The sequence below is a fragment of the Scyliorhinus canicula genome, chromosome 13 (genome assembly GCF_902713615.1).
Source record: "Scyliorhinus canicula chromosome 13, sScyCan1.1, whole genome shotgun sequence".
Taxonomy (NCBI): Eukaryota; Metazoa; Chordata; class Chondrichthyes; order Carcharhiniformes; family Scyliorhinidae; genus Scyliorhinus; species Scyliorhinus canicula.
Window position 1 is genome coordinate 4,038,560 of NC_052158.1, and position 6,718 is coordinate 4,045,277.

Genomic DNA, 6,718 nt, shown 5'->3' on the forward strand with positions numbered 1-6,718 from the left:
TGGGATCAACAAGGCATAGCAACCGGGCTCACCAGCTAATACATCTAAAGATTTTTTAAAAGATTGATTGTCAAGTTGGGCCTGAAGTTCTGGATCAATGACATGGCGGGTTATATTAAGCTGGAGAAGGTCAAATTCGCCCTGAGAGGATCGGTACAAGGGTTCTTTAGGCGGTGGCAACCTTTCCTCGACTTTCTGGCTCAGCGATAGGGTACTGGGTCAACAGCAGCAGCAACCCGGGGGGGGGGGGGGGGGGGGGGGGGAAAGGGGGGGGGGGGGGGACGTTGACTATGTTTATTTAATTTTAATTTATTTTTAAGTTCTCTTGTTTACTGGGTTTTGGGGGGGTGGGTGCAATATATGCGTTGCTACGGTCTTGGGGGCGTTATACTTATTATGTTGTTTTATTGTTGCTTGTTATTGTTTGTTGTTATATTTTCTGTAAAAAATTTCAATAAAAATTATTTTTTTTTAAAAACGTTGGGCCTGAAGGTCCCTTCAACCAACCAGGAGAATCCAGAAGCAAGATCTTTTTACCTTTCTGTAAAGACAGTGATTGCAGCTTTAAAAAAATATATAATAATAACATAACTTAAAAGTTTAAACCTTAAACAGTGGTTATTCCAAAGTCTACTTTACTTACTTAGCAATCGATGCTACTAAGTGGTAAGTAGGTGAAATCTTCGGTGAAGTTATGGGTTATACCAGGGGATAACCCATAACTGTACCGAGGTACCGAGGTACCAATCCAATCCAATCCATTGCGTGAGTCGGCTCTTGATTTTCAGACCCGCCCGCTAAAGTATTTTATCCCAGACTGGCCTATCACCGAGAATGCAACCTGATGTTGTCGCTCCCGATAATATGTCGGTCCATGCGCATCTCACTCGTTAGCAGCACATATTATTCAGCCCTATCTTGGCGCTTTTAGGAGTTTTTTGAGGTTTTAAAATATTGTGACAAAGTTGTGTTGCAAAGTAGACTCTGAAACTATATTTTATTGAAAAGCAGCAATTCAGCAGTCTTCAGACTTGCGGAACGAGGAAACACAGATGCAATTACGAACCATTCAGTCTTTGTCCTCTGGATTCTTCGACGTTGTGTTGCACAGACACTGGAGGGCTCCTCACTGACAGCGAAGACATCAGTTGTTCAATCATTCCACTCTGTATTAAATCATTCTCCTAAATATGAATTTTGGGTCATTGTTCAAGTGGTGCAATGTCAAAAACATGTTAACAAGGGCTGAGGCAGTCACCAAAATCAGTTTGATGGTCTGTAGTGTTTTAAATAACTAGAATGTACCTGGCTGTCAAATCAACAATATTGCACCATGTTGGGCGGCAAGGTAGCACAGTGGTTAGCACTGTTGTTTCACAGCTCCGGGGACCAGGTTCGATTCCCGGCTTGTGTCACTGTCTGTGCGGAGTCTGCACGTTCTCCCTGTGTCTGCGCGGGTTTCCTCCGGGTGCTCCGGTTTCCTCCCATAAGTCCCGAAAGACGTGCTGTTAGGTGAATTGGACATTCTGAATTCTCCCTCTGTGTACCCGAACAGGCGCCGGAATGTGGCGACTAGGGGCTTTTCACAGTAACTTCATTACAGTGTTAATGTCAGCCTACTTGTGACAATAACGATTATTATTATTTATTGTTAAAGTAGAATTTGGCCTCTCTGTTTAATAGTCTGGTGGGATCACCTATAAGATACACTCAAGCCAACACTGCATCACATTGTTACTGGTTTTAATGGCACATGCTGCATATATATTGGACAAAATCTGTCACCAAATGCCAACAATGAGCATTATAGTTTTACTGGAAGTTTTCTAGGATTGGGTGAATATTCTAAGGGGAAAAAGTATCATGCATGATTGAGAACAAGAGTTAGAGTATAGATGGGGGGGTGGGGGGAATAAGGGACCTGGAAGCAGGAGGACACTGTGATCCCCGGTCTTTCTCCCTGGCCCTGCCTTTGTAACCTCTAAACGTGACAATTGTAAGGGACTCCTGGCTAGTCTTTCATTTTCCACATTCCGTAAACTTGGAGGCCATCCAAAACTCTATTGCCTATGCCGATACTCCTAACAAGTCCCATCCACCCATCCCTCTCTGCTCACAGATTTACATCGGTTGCCAATAAGCAATGCCTCGGTTTTTACATTTTCACCCTTGTGCTCCATTCTTGGCTCTGCATTACGATGAAAGCTGTTAAGTTAAGGCCCCATCTGCTCTCTTGGGATTGTACAAAAGATCTGACCAAACCATTTTGAAGAGGAACAGGTCAGTTCACCAGGTGTTTGAGCTTCTGTGATCCGCAGACACTCAAAGATGCTTCGTTTGGAACAAATAACAGGGCTACGTCCGGTCCTGCATAAAAAAATACAATGACCACCAGTCAGTGAAGAAATTTGTCATATTATAATAATCTTTACTGTCACAAGTAGGCTTACATGAAATGAAAATCGCTTATTGTCATGAGTAGGCTTCAAATGAAGTTACTGTGAAAAGCCCCTAGTCGCTACATTCCGGCGCCTGTTCGGGGAGGCTGTTACGGGAATCGAACCATGCTGCTGGCTTGCTTGGTCTGCTTTCAAAGCCAGCGATTTAGCCCTGTGCTAAACATTAACGCTGAAATGGTTACTGTAAAAAGCCCCCCCCCCCCCCCCCCACCGTCGCCACATTCCAGCGCCTGTTCGGGTCACGGAGGGAGAATTCAGAATGTCCAATTCACCTAACAGCACGTCTTTCGGGACTTGTGGGAGGAAACCGGAGCACCCAGGGGAAATCCACGCACACACAGGGAGGATGTGCAGACTCCGCACGGACAGTGACCCAAGCCCGGAATCGAACCTGGGACCCTGGCATTGTGGAGCAACAGTGCTACACACTGTACTTTAAACAATGACTTGGAAGCAAATTCAGCAATCACACAACTCTCTTTCCACCGAGGGTAATAGTTCTTCTATCTACTCTGACCAGAACCCTCATGATTCTGAATATCTCAATCAAATCTCTCGACCTTTTCATCTCGAAGGAAAATGGTTCCATCTTCTCCAATTGATCCATGGGATGGAAGTTTCTCATCCCTGGATCCTTCCGGTGAATCTTTTCTGCACTCACATCTTTCCTGAAGTGTGACACCCAGAACTGGACGCAATACTCCAATTGAGATCGAACGAGTGTTATATTCAATTTTAACATAAATTCTATGCTCCTATGAATAAAGTCTAGGACGTATGCTTTATTAACCCCGCTCTCAGTCTGACCTGCCACCTTCAATGATTTATCCACATATACACCCCCGGGTCCCTCATCTCTGCTCTAACCCCAATTAGAGTTGGACCCTTTATTCAAATTGTCTCACCACAATCATCTACCAAAATGAATCACTTCGCACTTCTCCCCATAGTGCAGGAGGCAATTCGGCCCATCGGGTCTGCACCGACTCTCCGAAAGACCACCCTACCTCGGCCCACTCCCCCACCCTTTCCCCATGAACCCACACACTGACCATGGCCAATCCACCTAACCTGCATATCTTTGGACTGTGGGACGAAAGCGGAACACGCGGAAGAAACCCGCATGGAGCATGGCGGCCGCCTCTGAGCTGGAAGTGCGAGCTCCACGACAGCTGCCTGCAAGACTGTGAATCTGAGGCCTTTTGCCGGCAGTTTTTCGGGCGTAAAAGGCCACAGTTTTCATAATGGCCGTTTTTCAAACAGGGAATCCAGCCACAGGGCACATGGATTCTTCCCGCCCGCCGCAGGATCACCATGGGCGGCAAACTGACCTCGGGCGGGAATTTCCAGTCACCGGGGTGGAGGCTGCCAGAGAATCCGGCCTGGCATCCAGATCCCTGACCCCCCCCCCCCCTCCCCCTCGGACGCAATGTGGGCCGGCGGCCCCCACGCCGGGCAACCCCGGCCGGATCATACCGGTGCAGAAAATGCCAGCTTGGCATCACCAACCTGGCCGTGTCCATGCCAGCTGGCAGTGTTACCGGGGCACCTTGGCAATGCCAGGCCGGTACCCAGGTGGCACCAGCAGGGCCAGGGCACCACAGACTGACACACCCAGCAGCCACGTGGTGACCTCCCTGAGAACCTCCATGACAGCAGCGTCATCAGAGCGGGGGCGGGGCCAGGACGCGGGCGCTGATTGGTGGGTCGGCGAAGGGGCGGTGCCCCGATGTTGGCGTTCAAACCTCAACTGGAAGAAAACGCGCGAGCGACTGGAGGAAAAGGGGGAGGGGGGCAGGCAGACGGCGGTTGGCGGGCAGGGGGAGGGGAGCGTCGCGGCGGGGGCGGGGAGGGAGAAGGTCAGACTGTGATTGGAGGGGAAGGGTGTGAGCGTCACCGAGGAGGAGGAGCAGGGGTAAGGCAGACTGTGACTGAAGTGGAGCGTCACGGAGGGGGCGGGGCAGAGGGAAGGTCAGATAGTGATTGGAGGGGAAGTGGTGAGCATCACGAAGGGGGCGGGGAGGAAGAAAATTCACACTGTGATTGGAGGGGATGGGGTGAGCATCACGGAGGGGGCGGGGCAGCTGAAAGGCAGACTGTAATTGGAGGGGAAGGCGGTGAGTGTCCGGGAGAAAGTCAGACTGTGATTGGAGGGGAGGAGAAGGTGAATGACACGGAATGGGCTGGTCAGAGGGACGTCAGTCTGTGATTGGAGGGGAAGGGTGTGAGCATCACGGAGGGGGCGGGGCAGGAGGAAAATCAGACTGTGATTGGAGGGGATGGGGTGAGCATCACGGAGGGGGAGGTGCAGGGGGAAAGGCAGACTGTGATTGGACGGGAAGGCGGTGCGTGTGAGGAAGAAAGTCACACTGTGATTGGTGGAGGAGGGGGGCGGGAAGGGGGAACGTCAGACTGATTGGAGGAGGAGCGTCACGGAGGAGGCGGGGCACGTCGAAGGTTAAACTGATTGGGGGAGGAAAGAGATTGGACCGCCACCAAGGTGGCGGGGCTGGGAGAAGTGAGGCTGTGATTGGAGGAGGGGTAGGTCAGCGTCACGGAGGGGCGGGGCATGGGAGAAGTGAGGCTGATTGGAGGAGGGGAAGGTGAGCATCACGGAGAGGGAGGGGCAGAGGGAAAGTCAGACTGTGATTGGAGGAGGGGGAGGTGAGCATCACGGAGGGGGCGGGGCTGGAGGAAGTTAGACTGTGATTGGAGGAGTAGGTGCCGGCAGGGGGGTAAGTCAGACTGTGATTGGAGGAGGGGGAGGTGAGCATCACGGAGGGGGCGGGGCTGGAGGAAAGTTAGACTGTGATTGGAGGAGTAGGTGCCGGCAGGGGGGTAAGTCAGACTGTGATTGGAGGAGGGGGAGGTGAGCATCACGGAAGGGGCGGGGCAGGGGGAAAGTCAGACTGTGATTGGAGGAAAAGGTGGGTGGGCGGGGTCCGGCGTGGGGGGAAGGGAGGGAGAGAACGAGGATGTTGCCATCCCCAGTGAAAAAACGGAAATGTCTGAGGGAGAGGCGGGAAAATGGCAGAAGTAGGCCATTCGGCCCGTCCTGTCTGTACTAGCCCTCCAAACAAGCACCATGTCTTAGTGCTGTTCCCCTGCCTTCTTCCAAACCCCTGCACATTGTTTTCATTCAAATAATCACCTAACACCCTCCTTAATGTCTGGGTTGAACCTGCCCCCAACACACTTCCAGGCCGCACATTATGGGGAGAATATGTTTGAGGCAACGATCAGCCATGACCTAAATGGATGGTGAAGTACGTCGAGCGGCTCAGTGTCCAACTCCTGTCGCTGGAACAACTTAACACCAATGGCAGGTTGTGAACAATCTCATCACTGCCCATCGCCCACGCTCCCTGTCATAGAATTTACCGTGCAGAAGGAGGCCATTCGGCCCCATCAAGTCTGAACCGGCCCTTGGAAAGAGCACCGTACCCGAGCCCACACCTCCACCCTATCCCCGTAATCCAGTGACCCCACCCCATCTTTCTAGACACTAAGGGAAGCACAGTAGCATTGTGGATAGCACAATTGCTTCACAGCTCCAGGGTCCCAGGTTCAATTCCGGCTTGGGTCACTGTCTGTGCAGAGTCTGCACATCCTCCCCGTGTGTGCGTGGGTTTCCTCCGGGTGCTCCGGTTTTCTCCCACAGTCCAAAGATGTGCAGGTTAGGTGGATTGGCCATGCTAAATTGCCCTTAGAGTCCAAAATTGCCCTTAGTGTTGGGTGAGGTTACTGGGTTATGGGGATAGGGTGGAGGTGTTAACCTTGGGTAGGGTGCTCTTTCCAGGAGCCGGTGCAGACTCGATGGGCCGAATGGCCTCCTTCTGCATTGTAAATTCTATGATCTAAGTGCAATTTAGCATTGTCAAACCACCTAACTTGCACATCTTTGGACTGTGGGAGGAAACCAAAGCACCTGGAGGAAACCCACACAGACACGGGGAGAACGTGCAGACTCCGCAGAGACAGTGATCCAAGCCGGGAATCGAACCTGGGACCCTGGAGCTGTGAAGCAACTGTGCGAACCACTGTGCTACCGTGCTGCCCGAGGTGTGGTGGGCAAATCAGAAGCCATTCGCCAGCAAGTAGAGACTTGCCTAAAAATAATGTGCTGAAGATTGTGAGTGCTTCCTGCAGCTAGGTAGCAAACTAACCCCGAAATGCCGTTCACCAGATACACATCATTCATATTCAGTTGTCAAACACGTCAGCATTTGAAATGCAAACGCAGTAGAATTATGTTCCCA

General features: G+C 51.3%; 1 long non-coding RNA gene across 1 annotated transcript; it reads right to left on the reverse strand.

Moving 5' to 3' along the window:
• Nucleotides 1-1,726: 1,726 nt before the first annotated feature.
• Nucleotides 1,727-4,286, reverse strand: LOC119975852. The gene is made up of 2 exons (XR_005462810.1): nt 3,969-4,286; nt 1,727-2,367 (listed from the first exon to the last, which is right to left on the reverse strand). It is a non-coding gene; the product is annotated as an uncharacterized LOC119975852 (long non-coding RNA).
• Nucleotides 4,287-6,718: the final 2,432 nt, after the last annotated feature.